General features: G+C 33.2%; 9 non-coding genes across 9 annotated transcripts; all 9 read right to left on the bottom strand.

Moving 5' to 3' along the window:
• Positions 1 to 502: 502 nt before the first annotated feature.
• On the bottom strand, positions 503 to 576 carry TRNAI-AAU (transfer RNA isoleucine (anticodon AAU)). Its single transcript has one exon. It is a non-coding gene; the product is annotated as a tRNA-Ile (tRNA).
• Positions 577 to 1,363: 787 nt separating this feature from the next.
• TRNAI-AAU (transfer RNA isoleucine (anticodon AAU)) lies at positions 1,364 to 1,437 on the bottom strand. Its single transcript has one exon. It is a non-coding gene; the product is annotated as a tRNA-Ile (tRNA).
• Positions 1,438 to 3,742: 2,305 nt separating this feature from the next.
• On the bottom strand, positions 3,743 to 3,816 carry TRNAI-AAU (transfer RNA isoleucine (anticodon AAU)). Its single transcript has one exon. It is a non-coding gene; the product is annotated as a tRNA-Ile (tRNA).
• A 787-nt stretch (positions 3,817 to 4,603) lies between these two features.
• On the bottom strand, positions 4,604 to 4,677 carry TRNAI-UAU (transfer RNA isoleucine (anticodon UAU)). Its single transcript has one exon. It is a non-coding gene; the product is annotated as a tRNA-Ile (tRNA).
• A 1,445-nt stretch (positions 4,678 to 6,122) lies between these two features.
• On the bottom strand, positions 6,123 to 6,196 carry TRNAI-AAU (transfer RNA isoleucine (anticodon AAU)). The gene has a single exon. It is a non-coding gene; the product is annotated as a tRNA-Ile (tRNA).
• Positions 6,197 to 7,638: 1,442 nt separating this feature from the next.
• Positions 7,639 to 7,712, bottom strand: TRNAI-AAU (transfer RNA isoleucine (anticodon AAU)). Its single transcript has one exon. It is a non-coding gene; the product is annotated as a tRNA-Ile (tRNA).
• A 2,972-nt stretch (positions 7,713 to 10,684) lies between these two features.
• On the bottom strand, positions 10,685 to 10,758 carry TRNAI-AAU (transfer RNA isoleucine (anticodon AAU)). The gene has a single exon. It is a non-coding gene; the product is annotated as a tRNA-Ile (tRNA).
• Positions 10,759 to 15,239: 4,481 nt separating this feature from the next.
• On the bottom strand, positions 15,240 to 15,313 carry TRNAI-AAU (transfer RNA isoleucine (anticodon AAU)). Its single transcript has one exon. It is a non-coding gene; the product is annotated as a tRNA-Ile (tRNA).
• A 581-nt stretch (positions 15,314 to 15,894) lies between these two features.
• On the bottom strand, positions 15,895 to 15,968 carry TRNAI-AAU (transfer RNA isoleucine (anticodon AAU)). The gene has a single exon. It is a non-coding gene; the product is annotated as a tRNA-Ile (tRNA).
• Positions 15,969 to 22,471: the final 6,503 nt, after the last annotated feature.

Below are 22,471 nucleotides of genomic sequence, written 5' to 3'. Positions count from 1 at the left end.
TCAGCTGTTTAATATGAATTATAGTTTCATATTATCAACATGAAGAAACTAATATGACTTCAAAAAAATTGCAATACAAAAAAGATTACCATACTTAGTGTTAGAATTTTGAACCAATAACGTTTTTTCTACGTGGTTTAGCAATAAATAAATATTCATCACCTATATTCAATTGATTCATCTAATCATTCTATCAGCTTCTGCGCAAAGGACATATAGAGGTAAACATGATACAGAAGAAAATACATCTATTTTCAACATTAAAGGAGCATCAAATATTGGATTGGAGACTCATTGAAAGTATTTCCTTTGCGTCTTTAACTACATGCTCTAACAAACTAAACTAATAGGCTCACTAAATATATAGCATACTATTGAAGAATTAGCAGATGATGAAATGCTACTGATTCCATCCAATCCTTCAAGCAGCGTTCGATCCAAGGAGATAAACAGTCCAAAATGAGACACAAGAAATATTCATCTTTTTTCGAACAATTAAACTTGGCCTGTACAGGGATTGAACCTGTGACCTTGGCGTTATTAGCACCATGCTCTAACCAACTGAGCTAACAGGCCATTTTGCACATCTGTGAGTGGTCCAGCACAGGAAGCAGTGCTAATGATAGTTAAACCAGGAGATTTGGAAAGCTTAATTTCAGCTGTTTAATATGAATTATAGTGTCATATTATCAACATGAAGAAACTAATATGACTTCAAAACAATTGCAATACAAAAGAGATTTCCATACTTAGTGTTAGAATTTAGAACCAGTAACGTTTTTTCCACGTGGTTTAGCAATAAATAAATATTCATCACCTATATTCAATTGATTCATCTAATCATTCTATCAGCTTCTGCGCAAAGGAAATATAGAGGTAAACATGATACAGAAAAAAATACATCTATTTTCAACATTAAAAGAGCATCAAGTATTGGCTTGGCGACTGATTGAAAGTATGTCCTTGGCGTTTTTAACTTAATGCTGTAACAGACTAAACTAATAGTCTCACTAAATATATAGCAGACTATTGAAGATGAAGCAGATGATGAAGATCTACTGATTGTTAATTCGGGATAGTTGGAAAGCTATATTCAGCTGTTTACATCCATAGTATCTTTATATATTATCAACAAGACTAAACAAAAATGATCTCAATAAATTGCAATAAATAAGAGATTTAGTTACTTGGCGTTAGAACTCAGAACCATTCATAGATATTCCAGGCGCTTTAAGAATAGTAATTAATTCTACAATTATATCAAATGTATTCATCCAATCCTTCAAGCAGCGTTTGATCCATGGAGATAAACAGTCCAAAATGAGACACAAGAAAAACTCATCTTTTTTCAAATATTTAAACTTGGCCTGTACAGGGATCGAACCTGTGACATTGGCGTTATTAGCACAACGCTCTAACCAACTGAGCTAACAGGCCATTTTGCACAGCTTCTGGAGGACCAGCACAGGAAGCAGTGCTAATGATAGTTAAACCGGGAGATTTGCAAAGCTTAATTTCAGCTGTTTAATATGAATTATAGTTTCATATTATCAACATGAAGAAACTAATATGACTTCAAAAAAATAGCAATACAAAAGAGATTTCCATACTTAGTGTTAGAATTTTGAACCAGTAACGTTTTTTCCACGTGGTTTAGCAATAAATAATTATTCATCACCTATATTCAATTGATTCATCTAATCATTCTATCAGCTTCTGCGCAAAGGAAATATAGAGGTAAACATGATACAGAAGAAAATACATCTATTTTCAACATTAAAGGAGCATCAAGTATTGGCTTGGAGACTGATTGAAAGTATGTCCTTTGCGTTTTTAACTTCATGCTCCAACAGACTAAACTAATAGGCTCACTAAATATATGGCATACTATTGAAGAATTAGCAGATGATGAAATGCTACTGATTCCATCCAATCCTTCAAGCAGCGTTTGATCCAAGGAGATAAACAGTCCAAAATGAGACACAAGAAAAATGCATCTTTTTTCATACAATTAAACTTGTCCTGTCCAGGGATCAAACCTGTGACCTTGGCGTTATTAGCACCACGCTCTAACCAACTGAGCTAACAGGCCATTTTTAACATCTTTTGGAGGACCAGCACAGGAAGCAGTGCTAATGATAGTTAAACCGGGAGATTTGGAAAGCTTAATTTCAGCTGTTTAATATGAATTATAGTTTCATATTATCAACATTAAGAAACTAATGTGACTTCAAAAAAATTGCAATACAAAAGAGATTTTCATACTTAGTGTCAGAATTTTGAAATAACGTTTTTTCCACGTGGTTTAGCAATAAATAAATATTCATCACCTATATTCAATTGATTCATCTAATCATTCTATCAGCTTCTGCGCAAAGGACATATAGAGGTAAACATGATACAGAAGAAAATACATCTATTTTCATCATTAAAGGAGCATCAAGTATTGGCTTGGAGACTGATTGAAAGTATGTCATTGGCGTTTTTAACTTCATGCTCTAACAGACTAAACTAATAGTCTCACTAAATATATAGCATACTATTGAAGATGAAGCATATGATGAAGTCCTACTGATTGTTAATCCGGGATAGTTGGAAAGCTTATATTCAGTTGTTTACATTCATAGTATCTTTATATATTATCAACAAGACTAAACAAAAATGATCTCAATAAATTGCAATAAATAAGAGATTTAGTTACTTGGCGTTAGAACTCAGAACCATTAATAGATATTCCAGGTGCTTTAAGAATAGTAATTAATTCTACAAATATATCAAATGTATTCATCCAATCCTTCAAGCAGCGTTTGATCCAAGGAGATAAACAGTCCAAAATGAGACACAAGAAAAATTCATCTTTTTTCAAACATTTAAACTTGGCCTGTAAAGGGATCAAACCTGTGACCTTGGCGTTATTAGTACAACGCTCTAACCATCCGAGCTAACACGCCATTTTGCACAACAATCTGGAGGTCCAGCATTTGAAGAAGGGCAAATGATAGTTAACCCAGGAGATTTGGAAAGCTTAATTTCAGCAGCTTACCATGAAGTTATAGTTATATATTATCAACGTGAAGAAACTAATATGACTTCAAAAAAAGTACAATACAAAAGAGATTTTCATACTTAGTGTTAGAACTTAGAACCATTAAAGTTTTTTCCGTGCGGTTAAGCAATAAATAAATATTCATCACCTATATTGAATTGATTCATCTCATCATTTTATCAGCTTCTCCTCAAAGGAAATATAGAGATAAACATGATACAGTAGAAAATACATCTATTTTCAACATTAAAGGAGCATCAAGTATTGGCTTGGAGACTGATTGAAAGTATGTCCTTGGCGTTTTTAACTTCATGCTCTAACAGACTAAACTAATAGTCTCACTAAATATATAGCATACTATTGAAGATGAAGCAGATGATGAAGTCCTACTGATTGTTAATCCGGGATAGTTGGAAAGCTTATATTCAGCTGTTTACATCCATAGTATCTTTATATATTATCAACAAGACAAAACAAAAATGATCTCAATAAAGTGCAATAAATAAGAGATTTAGTTACTTGGCGTTAGAACTCAGAACCATTAATAGATATTCCAGGCGCTTTAAGAATAGTAATTAATTCTACAATTATATCAAATGTATTCATCCAATCCTTCAAGCAGCATTTTGATCCAAGGAGATAAACATTCCAAAATGAGACACAAGAAAAACTCATCTTTTTTCAAATAATTAAACTCGGCCTGTACAGGGATCGAACCTGTGACCTTGGCGTTATTAGCACCACGCTCTAACCAACTGAGCTAACAGGCCATTGTGCACATCTTCTGGAAGACCAGCACAGGAAGCAGTGCTAATGATATTTAAACCGGGAGATTTGGAAAGCTTAATTTCAGCTGTTTAATATGAATTATAGTTTCATATTATCAACATGAAGAAACTAATATGACTTCAAAGAAATTGCAATACAAAATGGATTTCCATACTTAGTGTTAGAATTTTGAACCAGTAAGGTTTTTCCATGTGGTTTAGCAATAAATAAATATTCATCACCTATATTCAATTGATTCATCTAATCATTCTATCAGCTTCTGCGCAAAGGAAATATAGAGGTAAACATGATACAGAAGAAAATACATCTGTTTTCATCATTAAAGGAGCATCAAGTATTGGCTTGGAGACTGATTGAAAGTATGTCCTTGCCGTTTTTAACTTCATGCTCTAACAGACTAAACTAATAGTTTCACTAAATATATAGCATACTATTTAAGATGAAGCAGATGATGAAGTCCTACTGATTGTTAATCCGGGATAGTTGGAAAGCTTATATTCAGCTGTTTACATTCATAGTATCATTATATATTATCAACAAGACTAAACAAAAATGATCTCAATAAATTGCAATAAATAAGAGATTTAGTTACTTGGCGTTAGAACTTAGAACCATTAATAGATATTCCAGGCGCTTTAAGAATAGTAATTAATTCTACAATTATATCAAATGTATTCATCCAATCCTTCAAGCAGCGTTTGATCCAAGGAGATAAACAGTCCAAAATGAGACACAAGAAAAATTCATCTTTTTTCAAACAATTAAAAATGGCCTGTACAGGGATCGAACCTGTGACTTTGTCGTTATAAGCACCACGCTCTAACCAACTGAGCTAACAGGCCATTTTTCACATTTTATGTAGGATCAGCTCAGGAAGCAGTGCTAATGATAGTTAAACCAGGAGATTTGGAAACCTTAATTTCAGCTGTTTAATATAAATTATAGTTTCATATTATCAACATGAAGAAACTAATATGACTTCAAACAAAATTGCAATACAAAAGAGATTTCCATACTTAGTGTTAGAATTTTGAACCAGTAAAGTTTTTTCCACGTGGTTTAGTAATAAATAAATATTCATCACCTATATTCAATTGATTCATCTAATCATTCTATCAGCTTCTGCGCAAAGGAAATATAGAGGTAAACATGATACAGAACAAAATACATCTATTTTCAACATTAAAGGAGCATCAAGTATTGGCTTGGAGACTGATTGAAAGTATGTCCTTTGCGTTTTTAACTTTATGCTCTAACAGACTAAACTAATAGGCTCACTAAATATATAGCATACTATTGAAGAATTAGCAGATGATGAAGTGCTACTGATTCCATCCAATCCTTCAAGCAGCGTTTGATCCTAGGAGATAAACAGTCCAAAATGAGACACAAGAAAAACACATCTTTTTTCAAACAATTAAAGTTGGCCTGTACAGGGATCGAACCTGTGACCTTGGCGTTATTAGCACCACACTCTAACCATCTGAGCTAATAGGCCATTTTGTACAACTACTTGGAGGTCCAGCATATGAAGAAGGGCAAATGATAGTTAACCTAGGAGATTTGATAAGCCTAATTTCAGCTGTTTAATATGAATTATAGTTTCATATTATCAAAATGAAGAAACTAATATGACTTCAAATAAATTGCAATACAAAAGAGATTTTCATACTTAGTGTTAGAACTTAGAACCATTAACGTTTTTTCCATGTGGTTAAGCAATAAATACATATTCATCACCTATATTGAATTGATTCATCTAATCATTTTATCCTCTTCGCCTCAATGGAAATATAGAGATAAACATGATACAGTAGAAAATACATCTATTTTCAACATTAAAGGAGCATCAAGTATTGGCTTGGAGACTGATTGAAAGTATGTCCTTGACGTTTTTAACTTCATGCTCTAACAGACTAAACGTATAGTCTCACTAAATATATAGCATACTATTGAAGATGAAGCAGATGATGAAGTCCTACTGATTGTTAATCCGGGATAGTTGGAAAGCTGATATTCAGCTGTTTACATTCATAGTATCTTTATATGTTATCAACAAGACTAAACAAAAATGATCTCAATAAATTGCAATAAATAAGAGATTTAGTTACTTGGCGTTAGAACTTAGAACCATTAATAGATATTCCAGGCGCTTTAAGAATAGTAATTAGTTCTACAATTATATCAAATGTATTCATCCTATCCTTCAAGCAGCGTTTGATCCAAGGAGATAAACAGTCCAAAATGAGACACAAGAAAAATTCATCTTTTTTCGAACAATTAAACTTGGCCTGTACAGGGATTGAACCTGTGACCTTGGCGTTATTAGCACCACACTCTAACCAACTGAGCTAACAGGCCATTTTGCACATCTGCTAGTGGTCCAGCACAGGAAGCAGTGCTAATGATAGTTAAACCGGGAGATTTGGAAAGCTTAATTTCAGCTGTTTAATATGAATTATAGTGTCATATTATCAACATGAAGAAACTAATATGACTTCAAAACAATTGGAATACAAAAGAGATTTCCATACTTAGTGTTAGAATTTTGAACCAGTAGCGTTTTTTCCCCGTGGTTTAGCAATAAATAAATATTCATCACCTATATTCAATTGATTCATCTAATCATTCTATCAGCTTCTGCGCAAAGGAAATATAGAGGTAAACATGATACAGAAAAAAATACATATATTTTCAACATTAAAAGAGCATCAAGGATTGGCTTGGCGACTGATTGAAACTATGTCCTTGGCGTTTTTAACTTCATGCTCTAACAGACTAAACTAATAGTCTCACTAAATATATAGCATACTGTTGAAGATGAAGCAGATGATGAAGTCCTACTGATTGTTAATCCGGGATAGTAGGAAAGCTTATATTCAGCTGTTTACATTCATAGTATCTTTATATATTATCAACAAGACTAAACAAAAATGATCTCAATAAATTGCAATAAATAAGAGATTTAGTTACTTGGCGTTAGAACTTAGAACCATTAATAGATATTCCAGGCGCTTTAAGAATAGTAATTAGTTCTACAATTATATCAAATGTATTCATCCTATCCTTCAAGCAGCGTTTGATCCAAGGAGATAAACAGTCCAAAATGAGACACAAGAAAAATTAATCTTTTTTCAAACAATTAACCTTGGCCTGTACAGGGATCGAACCTGTGACCTTGGCGTTATTAGCACCACACTCTAACCAACTGAGCTAGCACGCCATTTTGAACATCTTCCGGAGGACCGGCACAGGAACAGTGCTAATGATAGTTAAACCGGGAGATTTAGAAAGCTTAATTTCAGCTGTTTAATATAAATTATAGTTTCATATTATCAACATGAAGAAACTAATATGACTTCAAAAAAATTGCAATACAAAAAAGATTTCCATACTTAGTGTTAGAATTTTGAACCAATAACGTTTTTTCTACGTGGTTTAGCAATAAATAAATATTCATCACCTATATTCAATTGATTCATCTCATCATTCTATCAGCTTCTGCGCACAGGACATATAGAGGTAAACATGATACAGAAGAAAATACATCTATTTTCAACATTAAATGAGCATCAAGTATTGGATTGGAGACTGATTGAAAATATTTCCTTTGCGTCTTTAACTACATGCTCTAACAGACTAAACTAATAGGCTCACTTAATATATAGCATACTATTGAAGAATTAGCAGATGATGAAATGCTACTGATTCCATCCAATCCTTCAAGCAGCGTTTGATCCAAGGAGATAAACAGTCCAAAATGAGACACAAGAAAAATTCATCTTTTTTCGAACAATTAAACTTGGCCTGTACAGGGATTGAACCTGTGACCTTGGCGTTATTAGCACCACGCTCTAACCAACTGAGCTAACAGGCTATTTTGCACATCTGCCAGTGGTCCAGCACAGGAAGCAGTGCTAATGATAGTTAAACCGGGAGATTTGGAAAGCTTAATTTCAGCTGTTTAATATGAATTATAGTGTCATATTATCAACATGAAGAAACTAATATGACTTCAAAAAAATAGCAATACAAAAGAGATTTCCATACTTAGTGTTAGAATTTTGAACCAGTAACGTTTTTTCCACGTGGTTTAGCAATAAATAATTATTCATCACCATCACCTATATTCAATTGATTCATCTAATCATTCTATCAGCTTCTGCGCAAAGGAATGATAGAGGTAAACATGATACAGAAGAAAATACATATATTTTCAACATTAAAGGAGCATCAAGTATTGGCTTGGAGACTGATTGAAAGTATGTCCTTTGCGTTTTTAACTTCATGCTCTAACAGACTAAACTAATAGGCTCACTAAATATATAGCATACTATTGAAGAATTAGCAGATGATGAAATGCTACTGATTCCATCCAATCCTTCAAGCAGCGTTTGATTCAAGGAGATAAACAGTCCAAAATCAGACACAAGAAAAATTCATCTTTTTTCAAACAATTAAACTTAGATTGTACAGGGATCGAACCTGTGACCTTGGTGTTATTAGCACCACGCTCTAACCATCTGTGCTAACAGGCAATTTTGAGCAACTACCTGGAGGTCCAGCATATGAAGAAGGGCAAATGATACTTAACCCAGGAGATTTGGAAAGCTTAATTTCAGCAGTTTACCATGAAGTTATAGTTATATGTTATCAACATGAAGAAACTAATATGACTTCAAAAAAATTACAATACAAAAGAGATTTTCATACTTAGTGTTAGAACTTAGAACCATTAAAGTTTTTTTCATGCGGTTAAGCAATAAATAAATATTCATCACCTATATTGAATTAATTCATGTAATCATTTTATCAGCTTCTCCTCAAAGGAAATATAGAGATAAACATGATACAGTAGAAAATACATCTAATTTCAACATTAAATGAGCATCAAGTATTGGCTTGGAGACTGATTGAAAGTATGTCCTTGGCGTTTTTAACTTCATGCTCCAACAGACTAAACTAATAGTCTCACTAAATATATAGAATACTATTGAAGATGAAGCAGATGATGAAGTCCTACTGATTGTTAATCCGGGATAGTTGGAAAGCTTATATTCAGCTGTTTACATTCATAGTATCTTTATATATTATCAACAAGACTAAACAAAAATGATCTCAATAAATTGCAATAAATAAGAGATATAGTTACTTGGCGTTAGAACTTAGAACCATTAATAGATATTTCAGGTGCTTTAAGAATAGTAATTAATTCTACAATTACATCAAATGTATTCATCCAATCCTTCAAGCAGCATTTGATCCAAGGAGATAAACAGTCCAAAATGAGACACAAAAAAATTCATATTTTTTCAAACAATCAAACTTGCCCTGTACAGGGATCGAACTTGTGACCTTGGTGTTATTAGCACCACGCTCTAACCATCTGTGCTAACAGGCAATTTTGAGCAACTACCTGGAGGTCCAGCATATGAAGAAGGGCAAATGATACTTAACCCAGGAGATTTGGAAAGCTTAATTTCAGCAGTTTACCATGAAGTTATAGTTATATGTTATCAACATGAAGAAACTAATATGACTTCAAAAAAATTACAATACAAAAGAGATTTTCATACTTAGTGTTAGAACTTAGAACCATTAAAGTTTTTTTCATGCGGTTAAGCAATAAATAAATATTCATCACCTATATTGAATTAATTCATGTAATCATTTTATCAGCTTCTCCTCAAAGGAAATATAGAGATAAATATGATACAGTAGAACATACATCTATTTTCAACATTAAAGGAGCATCAAGTATTGACTTGGAGAATGATTGAAAGTATGTCCTTGGCGTTTTTAACTTCATGCTCTAACAGACTAAACTAATAGTCTCACTAAATATATAGCATACTATTGAAGATGAAGCAGATGATGAAGTCCTACTGATTGTTAATCCGGGATAGTTGGAAAGCTTATATTCAGCTGTTTACATTCATAGTATCTTTATATATTATCAACAAGACTAAACAAAAATGATTGCAATAAATTGCAATAAATAAGAGATTTAGTTACTTGGCGTTAGAACTTAGAACCATTAATAGATATTCCAGGCGCTTTAAGAATAGTAATTAATTATACAATTATATGAAATGTATTCATCCAATCCTTCAAGCAGCGTTTGATCCAAGGAGATAAACAGTCCAAAATGAGACACAAGAAAAATTCATCTTTTTTCAAACAATTAAAATTGGCCTGTACAGGGATCGAACCTGTGACCTTGGCGTTATTAGCAGCAGGCTATAACCAACTGAGCTAACAGGCCATTTTTCACATCTTCTGGAGGACCAGCACAGGAAGCAGTGCTAATGATAGTTAAACCAGGAGATTTGGAAAGCTTAATTTCAGCTGTTTAATATAAATTATAGTTTCATATTATCAACATGAAGAAACTAATATGACTTCAAAAAAAATTTGCAATACAAAAGAGATTTCCATACTTAGTGTTAGAATTTTGAACCAATAACGATTTTTTCGACGTGGTTTCGCAATAAATAAATATTCATCACCTATATTCAATTGATTCATCTAATCATTCTATCAGCTTCTGCGCAAAGGACATATAGAGGTAAACATGATACACAAGAAAATACATCTATTTTCAACATTAAAGGAGCATCAAGTATTGGATTGGAGACTGATTGAAAGTATGTCCTTTGCGTTTTTAACTACATGCTCTAACAGACTAAACTAATAGGCTCACTAAATATATAGCATACTATTGAAGAATTAGCAGATGATGAAATGCTACTGATTCCATCCAATCCTTCAAGCAGCGTTTGATCCAAGGAGATAAACAGTCCAAAATGAGACACAAGAAAAATTCATCTTTTTTCAAACAATTAAACTTGGCCTGTACAGGGATCGAACCTGTGACCTTGGCGTTATTAGCACCACGCTCTAACCAACTGAGCTAACAGGCCATTTTGCACAGCTTCTGGAGGACCAACACATGAAGAAGTGCTAATGATAGTTAAACCGGGAGATTTGGAAAGCTTAATTTCGGCTGTTTAATATGAATTATAGTTTCATATTATCAACATGAAGAAACTAATATGACTTCAAAAAAATTGCAATACAAAAGTGATTTCCATACTTAGTGTTAGAATTTTGAACCAGTAACGATTTTTTCGACGTGGTTTCGCAATAAATAAATATTCATCACCTATATTCAATTGATTCATCTAATCATTCTATCAGCTTCTGCGCAAAGGACATATAGAGGTAAACATGATACACAAGAAAATACATCTATTTTCAACATTAAAGGAGCATCAAGTATTGGATTGGAGACTGATTGAAAGTATGTCCTTTGCGTTTTTAACTACATGCTCTAACAGACTAAACTAATAGGCTCACTAAATATATAGCATACTATTGAAGAATTAGCAGATGATGAAATGCTTCTGATTCCATCCAATCCTTCAAACAGCGTTTGATCCAAGGAGATAAACAGTCCAAAATGAGACACAAGAAAAATTCATCTTTTTTCAAACAATTAAACTTGACCTATAAAGGGATCGAACGTGTGACCTTGGTGTATTTAGCTCCATGCTCTAACCATCTGAGCTAACAGGCCATTTCACACAACTACCTGGAGGTCCAGCATATGAAGAAGGGCAAATGATAGTTAACCCAGGAGATTTGAAAAGCTTAATTTCAGCAGTTTACCATGAAGTTATAGTTATATATTATCAACATGAAGAAACTAATATGACTTCAAAAAAACTTACAATACAAAAGAGATTTTCATACTTAGTGTTAGAACTTAGAACTATTAACGTTTTTTCCATGCGGTTAAGCAATAAATAAATATTCATCACCTATATTGAATTGATTCATTTAATCATTTTATCAGCTTCTCCTCAAAGGAAATATAGAGATAAACATGATACAGTAGAAAATACAACTATTTTCAACATTAAAGGAGCATCAAGTATTGGCTTGGAGACTGATTGAAAGTATGTCCTTGGCGTTTTAACTTCATGCTCTAACAGACTAAACTAATAGTCTCACTAAATATATAGCATACTATTGAAGATGAAGCAGATGATGAACTCCTACTGATTGTTAATCCGGGATAGTTGGAAAGCTTATATTCAGCTGTTTACATTCATAGTATCTTTATATATAATCAACAAGACTAAACAAAAATGATCTCAATAAATTGCAATAAATAAGAGATTTAGTTACTTGGCGTTAGAACTTAGAACCATTAATAGATATTCCAGGAGCTTTAAGAATAGTAAATAGTTCTACAATTATATCAAATGTATTAATCCAATCCTTCAAGCAGGGTTTGATCCAAGGAGATAAACAGTCCAAAATGAGACACAAGAAAAATTCATCTCTTTTCAAACAATTAAATTTGGCCTGTACAGGGATCGAACCTGTGACCTTGGCATTATTTGCACCAAGCTTTAACCAACTGAGCTAACAGGCCATTTTGCACATCTCGCGGAGGACCAGCACAGGAAGCAGTGCTAATGATAGTTAAACCGGGAGATTTGGAAAGCTTAATTTCAGCTGTTTAATATGAATTATAGTTTCATATTATAAACATGAAGAAACTAATATGACTTCAAAAAAAATGCAATACAAAAGAGATGTACATACTTCGTGTTAGAATTTTGAACCAGTAACGTTTTTTCTACGTGGTTTAGCAATAAATAAATATTCGTCACCTATATTCAATTGATTCATCTAATCATTCTATCAGCTTCTGCGCAAAGGACATATAGAGGTAAACATGATACAGAAGAAAATACATCTATTTTCAACATTAAAGGAGCATCAAGTATTGGCTTGGAGACTGATTGAAAGTATGTCCTTTGCGTTTTTAACTTCATGCTTTAACAGACTAAACTAATAGGCTCACTAAATATATAGCATACTATTGAAGAATTAGCTGATGATGAAATGCTTCTGATTCCATCCAATCCTTCAAGCAGCATTTGATCCAAGGAGATAAACAGTCCAAAATGAGACACAAGAAAAATTCATCTTTTTTCAAAATATTAAACTTGGCCTTTAAAGGGATCGAACCTGTGACCTTGGCGTTATTAGCTCCACGCTCTAACCATCTGAGCGAACAGGCCAATTTGCACAACTGCCTGGAGGTCCAGCATATGAAGAAGGGCAAATGATAGTTAACCCAGGAGATTTGGAAAGCTTAATTTCAGCAGTTTACCATGAAGTTATAGTTATATATTATCAACATAAAGAAACTAATATGACTTCAAAAAAATAACAATACAAAAGAGATTTTCATACTTAGTGTTAGAACTTAGAACCATTAACGTTTTTTCCATGTGGTTAAGCAATAAATAAATATTCATCACCTATATTGAATTGATTCATCTAATCATTTCATCAGCTTCTCCTCAAAGGAAATATAGAGATAAACAAGATACAGTAGAAAATACATCTATTTTCAACATTAAAGGAGCATCAAGTATTGGCTTGGAGACTGATTGAAAGTATGTCCTTGGCGTTTTTAACTTCTTGCTCCAACAGACTAAACTAATAGCCTCACTAAATATATAGCATACTATTGAAGTTGAACAGATGATGAAGTCCTACTGATTGTTAATCCGGGATAGTAGGAAAGCTTATATTCAGCTGTTTACATTCATAGTATCTTTATATATTATCAACAAGACTAAATAAAAATGATCTCAATAAATTGCAATAAATAAGAGATTTAGTTACTTGGCGTTAGAACTTAGAACCATTAATAGATATTTCAGGCGCTTTAAGAATAGGAATTAATTCTACAAATATATCAAAAGTATTCATCCAATCCTTCAAGCAGCATTTGATCCAAGGAGATAAACAGTCCAAAATGAGACACAAGAAAAATTCATCTTTTTTTCAAACAATTAAACTTGGCCTGTACAGGGATCGAACCTGTGACCTTGGCGTTATTAGCACCACCCTCTAACCAACTGAGCTAACAGGCCATTTTGCACACCTTTTGCAGGACCAAGAAAGGAAGCAGTGCTAATGATAGTTAAACCGGGAGATTTGGAAAGCTTAATTTCAGCTGTTTAATATGAATTATAGTTTCATATTATCAACATGAAGAAACTGATATGACTTCCAAAAAATTGCAATACAAAGAGATTTCCCTATTTAGTGTTAGAATTTTGAACCAGTAAGGTTTTTTCCACGTGGTTTACCAATAAATAAATATTCATCACCTATATTCAATTGATTCATCTAATCATTCTATCAGCTTCTGCGCAAAGGACATATAGAGGTAAACATGATACAGAAGAAAATACATCTATTTTCAACATTAAAGGAGCATCAAGTATTGGCTTGGAGACTGATTGAAAGTATGTCCTTTGCGTTTTTAACTTCATGCTTTAACAGACTAAACTAGTAGGCTCACTAAATATATAGCATACTATTGAAGAATTAGCTGATGATGAAATGTTTCTGATTCCATCCAATCCTTCAAGCAGCGTTTGATCCAAGGAGATAAACAGTCCAAAATGAGACACAAGAAAAATTCATCTTTTTTCAAAATATTAAACTTGGCCTGTAAAGGGATCGAACCTGTGACCTTGGCGTTATTAGCTCCACGCTCTAACCATCTGAGCGAACAGGCCAATTTGCACAACTGCCAGGAGGTCCAGCATATGAAGAAGGTAAATGATAGTTAACCCAGGAGATTTGGAAAGCTTGATTTCAGCAGTTTACCATGAAGTTATAGTTATATATTATCAACATGAAGACACTAATATGACTTAAAAAAAAAACAATACAAAAGAGATTTTCATACTTAGTGTTAGAACTTAGAACTATTAACGTTTTTTCCCTGCGGTTAAGCAATAAATAAATATTCATCACCTATATTGAATTAATTCATCTAATCATTTTATCAGCTTCTCCTCAAAGGAAATATAGAGATAAACATGATACAGTAGAAAATTCATCTATTTTCAACATTAAAGGAGCATCAAGTATTGGCTTGGAGACTGATTGAAAGTATGTCCTTGGCATTTTTAACTTCATGCTCTAACAGACTAAACTAATAGTCTCACTAAATACATAGCATACTATTGAAGATAAAGCAGATGATGAAGTCCTACTGATTGTTAATCCGGGATAGTTGGAAAGCTTATATTCAGCTGTTTACATTCATAGTATCTTTATATATTATCAAGTAGACTAAACAAAAATGATCTCAATAAATTGCAATAAATAAGAGATTTAGTTACTTGGCGTTAGAACTTAGAACCATTAATAGATATTCCAGGCGCTTTAAGAATAGCAATTAATTTTACAATTATATCAAATGTATTCATGCAATCCTTCAAGCAGCATTTGATCCAAGGAGATAAACAGTCCAAAATGAGACACAAGAAAAATTCATCTTTTTTCAAACAATTAAACTTGGCCTGTACAGGGATCGAACCTGTGACCTTGGCGTTATTAGCACCACGCTCTAACCAACTGAGCTAACAGGCCATTTTGCACATTTTCCGGAGGACCAGCACAGGAAGCAGTGCTAATGATAGTTAAACCGGGAGATTTGGAAAGCTTAATTTCAGCTGTTTAATATGAATTATAGTTTCATATTATCAACATGAAGAAACTATTATGACTTCAAAAAAATTGCAATACAAAAGAGATTTCCATTCTTAGTGTTAGAATTTTGAACCAGTACCGTTTTTTCCACGTGGTTTAGCAATAAATAAATATTCATCAACTATATTCAATTGATTCATCTAATCATTCTATCAGCCTCTGCGCAAAGGAAATATAGAGGTAAACATGATTCAGAAGAAAATACATCTATTTTCAACATTAAAGGACCATCAAGTATTGGCTTGGAGACTGATTGAAAGTATGTCCTTTGCGTTATTAACCTCATGCTCTAACAGACTAAACTAATAGGCTCACTAAATATATAGCATACTATTGAAGAATTAGCAGATGATGAAATGCTACTGATTCCATCCAATCCTTCAAGCAGCGTTTGATCCAAGGAGATAAACAGTCCAAAATGAGACACAAGAAAATTTCTTCTTTTTTCAAGCAATTAAACTTGGCCTGTACAGGGATCGAACCTGTGACCTTGGCGTTATTAGCACCACGCTCTAACCAACTGAGCTAACAGGCCATTTTGCACTTCTTACGGATGACCAGCACAGGAAGCAGTGCTAATGATAGTTAAACCGGGAGATTTGGAAAGCTTAATTTCAGCAGTTTACCATGAAGTTATAGTTATATATTATCAACATAAAGAAACTAATATGACTTAAAAAAAATTGCAATACAAAAGAGATTTTCATACTTAGTGTTAGAACTTAGAAACATTAACGTTTTTTCCATACGGTAAAGCAATAAATAAATATTCATCACCTATATTGAATTGATTCATCAAATCATTATATCAGCTTCTCCTCAAAGGAAATATAGAGATAAATATGATACAGTAGAACATACATCTATTTTCAACATTAAAGGAGCATCAAGTATTGGATTGGAGACTGATTGAAAGTATGTCCTTGGCGTTTTTAACTTCATGCTCTAACAGACTGAACTAATAGTCTCACTAAATATATAGCATACTATTCAGGAAAAAACTCAAGACCTGGCTGTTCGAGCAGTAGCATACCCCTCCCCCCAAGCGCCTTGAGACCCTCCCGGGTGAGTAGTGCGCTATACAAATGGCATGATTGATTGATTGATTGAGTCCTACTGATTGTTAATCCGGGATAGTTGGAAAGCTGATATTCAGCTGTTTACATTCATAGTATCTTTATATATTATCAACAAGACTAAACAAAAATGATCTCAATAAATTGCAATAAATAAGAGATTTAGTTACTTGGCGTTAGAACTTAGAACCATTTGTAGATATTCCAGGCGCTTTAAGAATAGTAATTCATTCTACAATTATATCAAATGTATTCATCCAATCCTTCAAGCAGCATTTGATCCAAGGAGATAAACAGTCCAAAATGAGACACAGGATAAAATTAATCTTTTATCAATTAAACTTCGCCTATACAGGGATCAAACCTGTGACCTTGGTGTTTTTAGCACCACACGCTAACCATCTGAGCCAACAGGACATTTTGCACAACTATTTGGAGGTCCAGCATATGAAGAAGATAGTTAACCCAGGAGATTTGGAAAGCTTAATTTCAGCAGTTTACCATGAAGTTATAGTTATATATTATCAACATGAAGAAACTAATATGACTTCAAAAAAATTTACTATACAAAAGAGATTTTCATAGTAAGTGTTAGAACTTAGAACCATTAACGTTTTTTACATGTGGTTAAGCAATAAATAAATATTCATCACCTATATTGAATGATTTATCTAATCATTTTATCAGCTTTTCCTCAAAGGAAATATAGAGATAAACATGATACAGTAGAAAATACATCTTTTTTCAACATTAAAGGAGCATCAAGTATTGGCTTGGAGACTGATTGAAAGTATGTCCTTTGCGTTTTTAACTTCATGCTCTAACAGACTAAACTAATAGGCTCACTAAATGTATAGCATACTATTGAAGAATTAGCAGATGATGAAATGCTACTGATACCATCCAATCCTTCAAGCAGCGTTTGATCCAAGGAGATAAACAGTCCAAAATGAGACACAAGAAAAATTATTCTTTTTTCAAAGAATTGAACTTGGCCTGTACAGGGACCAAACCTGCGACCTTGGCGTTTATTAGCACCACACTCTAACCAACTGAGCTAACAGGCCATTTTGCACATCTTACACAGGACCAACACAGGAAGCAGTGCTAATGATAGTTAAACTGGGAGATTTGGAAAGCTTAATTTCAGCTGTTTAATATGAATTATAGTTTCATATAATCAACATGAAGAAGCTGATATGACTTCAAAAAAATTGCAATACAAAAGAGATTTCCATACTTAGTGTTAGAATTTTGAACCAGTAACGTTTTTTCCACGTGGTTTAGCAATAAATAAATATTCATCACCTATATTCAATTGATTCATCTAATCATTCTATCAGCTTCTGCGCAAAGGAAATATAGAGGTAAACATGATTCAGAAGAAAATACATCTATTTTCAACATTAAAGGACCATCAAGTATTGGCTTGGAGACTGATTGAAAGTATGTCCTTTGCGTTATTAACCTCATGCTCTAACAGACTAAACTAATAGGCTCACTAAATATATAGCATACTATTGAAGAATTAGCAGATGATGAAATGCTACTGATTCCATCCAATCCTTCAAGCAGCGTTTGATCCAAGGAAATAAACAGTCCAAAATGAGACACAAGAAAAATTCATCTTTCTTCAAACAATTAAACTTGGCCTATACAGGGATCGATCCTGTGACCTTGGTGTTATTAGCACCACGCTCTATCCATCTGAGCTATCAGGCCAATTTACACAACTACCTGGAGGTCCAGCATATGAAGAAGGGCGAATGATAGTTGACCCAGGACATTTGAAAAGCTTAACTTCAGCAGTTTACCATGAAGTTATAGTTATATATTATCAACATGAAGAAACTAATATGACTTAAAAAAAATTACAATGCAAAAGAGATTTTCATACTTAGTGTTAGAACTTCGAACCATTACCGTTTTTTCCATGTGGTTAAGCAATAAATAAATATTCATCACCTATATTGAATTGATTCATCTAATCATTTTATCAGCTTCTCCTCAAAGGAAATATAGAGATAAACACGATACAGTAGAAAATACATCTATTTTCAACATTAAAGGAGCATCAAGTATTGGCTTGGAGACTGATTGAAAGTATGTCCTTTGTGTTTTTAACTACATGTTCTAACAGACTAAACTAATAGGCTCACTAAATATATAGGATACTATTGAAGAATTAGCAGATGATGAAATGCTACTGATTCCATCCAATCCTTCAAGCAGCGTTTGATCCAAGGAGATAAACAGTCCGAAATGAGACTCAAGAAAAATCCTTTTTTTTTCAAACAATTAAACTTGGCCTGTACAGGGATCGAACCTGTGACAATGGCGTTATTAGCACCACGCTCTAACCAACTGAGCTAACAGACCATTTTGCACATCTTCTGGAGAACCAGCACAGGAAGCAGTGCTAATGATAGTTAAACCGGGAGATTTGGAAAGCGTAATTACAGCTGTTTAATATGAATTATAGTTTCATATTATCAACATGAAGAAACTAATATGACTTCAAAAAATTTGCAATACAATAGAGATTTCCATACTTAGTGTTAGAATTTTGAACCGGTGACGTTTTTCCATGTGGTTTAGCAATAAATAAATATTCATCACCTATATTCACTTGATTCATCTAATCATTCAATCAGATTCTGCGCAAAGGACATATAGAGGTAAACATGGTACAGAAGAAAATACATCTATTTTAAACATTAAAGGAGCATCAAGTATTGGCTTGGAGACTGATTGAAAGTATGTCCTTTGCGTTTTTAACTACATGCTCTAACAGACTAAACTAATAGGCTCACTAAATATATAGCATACTATTGAAGAATTAGCAGATAATGAAATGCCACTGATTCCATCCAATCCTTCAAGCAGTGTTTGATCCAAGGAGATAAACAGTCCAAAATGAGACACATGATGAATTTATCTTTTTTCAAACAATTAAACTTGGCCTGTACAGGGATCGAACCTGTGAACTTGGCGTTATTAGCACCACGCTCTAACCATCTGAGCTAACAGGCCATTTTGCACAGTTACCTGGAGGTCCAGCATATGAAGAAGGGCAAATGATAGTTAACCCAAGACATTTGGAAAGCTTAATTTCAGCAGTTTACCATGAAGTTATAGTTATATATTATCAACATGAAGAAACTAATATGACTTCAAAAAAATTACAATGCAAAGGGGATTTTCATACTTAGTGTTAGAACTTAGAACCATTAACGTTTTTTCCATGTGGTTAAGCAATAAATAAATATTCATCACCTACATTGAATTGATTCATCTAATCATTTTATCAGCTTCTCCTCAAAGGAAATATAGAGATAAACACGATACAGTAGAAAATACATCTATTTTCAACATTAAAGGAGCATTAAGTATTGGCTTGGAGACTGATTGAAAGTATGTCCTTGGCGTTTTTAACTTCATGCCCTAACAGACTAAACTAATAGGCTCACTAAATATATAGCATACTATTGAAGAATTAGCAGATGATGAAATGCTACTGATTCCATCCAATCCTTCAAGCAGCGTTTGATCCAAGGAGATAAACAGTCCAAAATGAGACACATGATGAATTTATCTTTTTTCAAACAATTAAACTTGGCCTGTACAGGGATCGAACCTGTGAACTTGGCGTTATTAGCACCACGCTCTAACCATCTGAGCTAACAGGCCATTTTGCACAGTTACCTGGAGGTCCAGCATATGAAGAAGGGCAAATGATAGTTAACCCAAGACATTTGGAAAGCTTAATTTCAGCAGTTTACCATGAAGTTATAGTTATATATTATCAACATGAAGAAACTAATATGACTTAAAAAAAATTACAATGCAAAAGAGATTTTCATACTTAGTGTTAGAACTTAGAACCATTAACGTTATTTCCATGTGGTTAAGCAATAAATAAATATTCATCACCTATATTGAATTGATTCATCTAATCATTTCATCAGCTTCTCCTCAAAGGAAATATAGAGTTAACACGATACAGTAGAAAATATATCTATTTTCAACATTAAAGGAGCATCTAGTATTGGCTTGAAGACTGATTGAAAGTATGTCCTTGGTGTTTTTAACTTCATGCTCTAACAGACTAAACTAATAGTCTCACTAAATTTATAGCATACTATTGAAGATGAAGCAGATGAAGAAGTCCTACTGATTGTTAATCCGGGATAGTTGGAAAGCTTATATTCAGCTGTTTACATTCATAGTATCTTTATATATTATCAACAAGACTAAACAAAAATGATCTCAATACATTGCAATAAATAAGTGATTTAGATACTTGGCGTTAGAACTTAGAACCATTAATAGATATTCAAGGCGCTTTAAGAATAGTAATTAATTCTACAATTATATCAAATGTATTCATCCAATCCTTCAAGCAGCGTTTGATCTAAGGAGATAAACAGTCCAAAATGAGACACAAGAAAAATTCATCTTTTTTCAAACAATTAAAATTTGGCCTGTACAGGGATCGAACCTGTGACCTTGGCGTTATTAGCACTGAGCTCTAACCAAATGAGCTAACAGGCCATTTTGCACATCTTCAAGAGGACCAGCACAGGAAGCAGTGCTAATGATAGTTAAACTGGGAGATTTGGAAAGCTTAATTTCTGCAGTTTAATTTGAATTATAGTTTCATATTATCAACATGAAGAAACTAATATGACTTCAAAAAAATTGCAATACAAAAGAGATTTCCATTCTTAGTGTTAGAATTTTGAACCAGTAACGTTTTTTCCACGTGGTTTAGCAATAAATAAATATTCATCACCTATATTCAATTGATTCATCTAATCATTCTATCAGCTTCTGCGCAAAGGAAATATAGAGGTAAACATGAAACAGAAGAAAATACATCTATTTTCAACATTAAAGGAGCATCAAGTATTGGCTTGGAGACCGATTGAAAGTATGTCCTTTCCGTTTTTAACTTCATGCTCTAACAGACTAAACTAATAGGCTCACTAAATATATAGCATACTATTGAAGAATTAGCAGATGATGAAATGCTACTGATTCCATCCAATCCTTGAAGCAGCGTTTGATCCAAGGAAATAAACAGTCCAAAATAAGACACAGGAAAAATTCATCTTTTTTCAAACAATTAAACTTGGCCTGTACAGGGATAAAACCTGTAACCATCTCAGCTAACAGGCCATTTTGCACAACTACCTGGAGGTCCAGCATATGAAGAAGGGCAAATGATAGTTAACCCAGGACTTTTGGAAAGCTTAATTTCAGCAGTTTACCATGAAGTTATAGTTATATATTATCAACATGAAGAAACTAATATGACTTCAAAAAAATTACAATGCAAAAGAGATTTTCATACTTAGTGTTAGAACTTAGAACCATTAACGTTTTTTCCATTTGGTTAAGCAATAAATACATATTCATTACCTATATTGAATTGATTCATCTAATCATTTTATCAGCTTCTCCTCAAAGGAAATATAGAGATAAACATGATACAGTAGAAAATACATCTATTTTCAACATTAAAGGAGCATCACGTATTGGCTTGGAGACTGATTGAAAGTATGTCCTTTGTGTTTTTAACTACATGTTCTAACAGACTAAACTAATAGGCTCACTAAATATATAGGATACTATTGAAGAATTAGCAGATGATGAAATGCTACTGATTCCATCCAATCCTTCAAGCAGCGTTTGATCCAAGGAGATAAACAGTCCGAAATGAGACACAAGAAAAATTCATATTTTTTCAAACAATTAAACTTGGCCTGTACAGGGATCGAACCTGTGACAATGGTGTTACTAGCACCAAGCTCTAACCGCATGAGCTAACATGACCTTTTGCTAATCTTCTGGAGGACCAGCACAGGAAGCAGTGCTAATGATAGTTAAACCGGGAGATTTGAAAAGCTTAATTTCAGCTGTTTAATATGAATAATAGTTTCATATTATGAACATGAAG

The sequence above is a fragment of the Lissotriton helveticus genome, chromosome 4_1 (genome assembly GCF_964261635.1).
Source record: "Lissotriton helveticus chromosome 4_1, aLisHel1.1, whole genome shotgun sequence".
Taxonomy (NCBI): Eukaryota; Metazoa; Chordata; class Amphibia; order Caudata; family Salamandridae; genus Lissotriton; species Lissotriton helveticus.
Note: the sequence above shows the minus strand (reverse complement) of the source record. Positions and strands in the feature narration are given on the sequence as shown.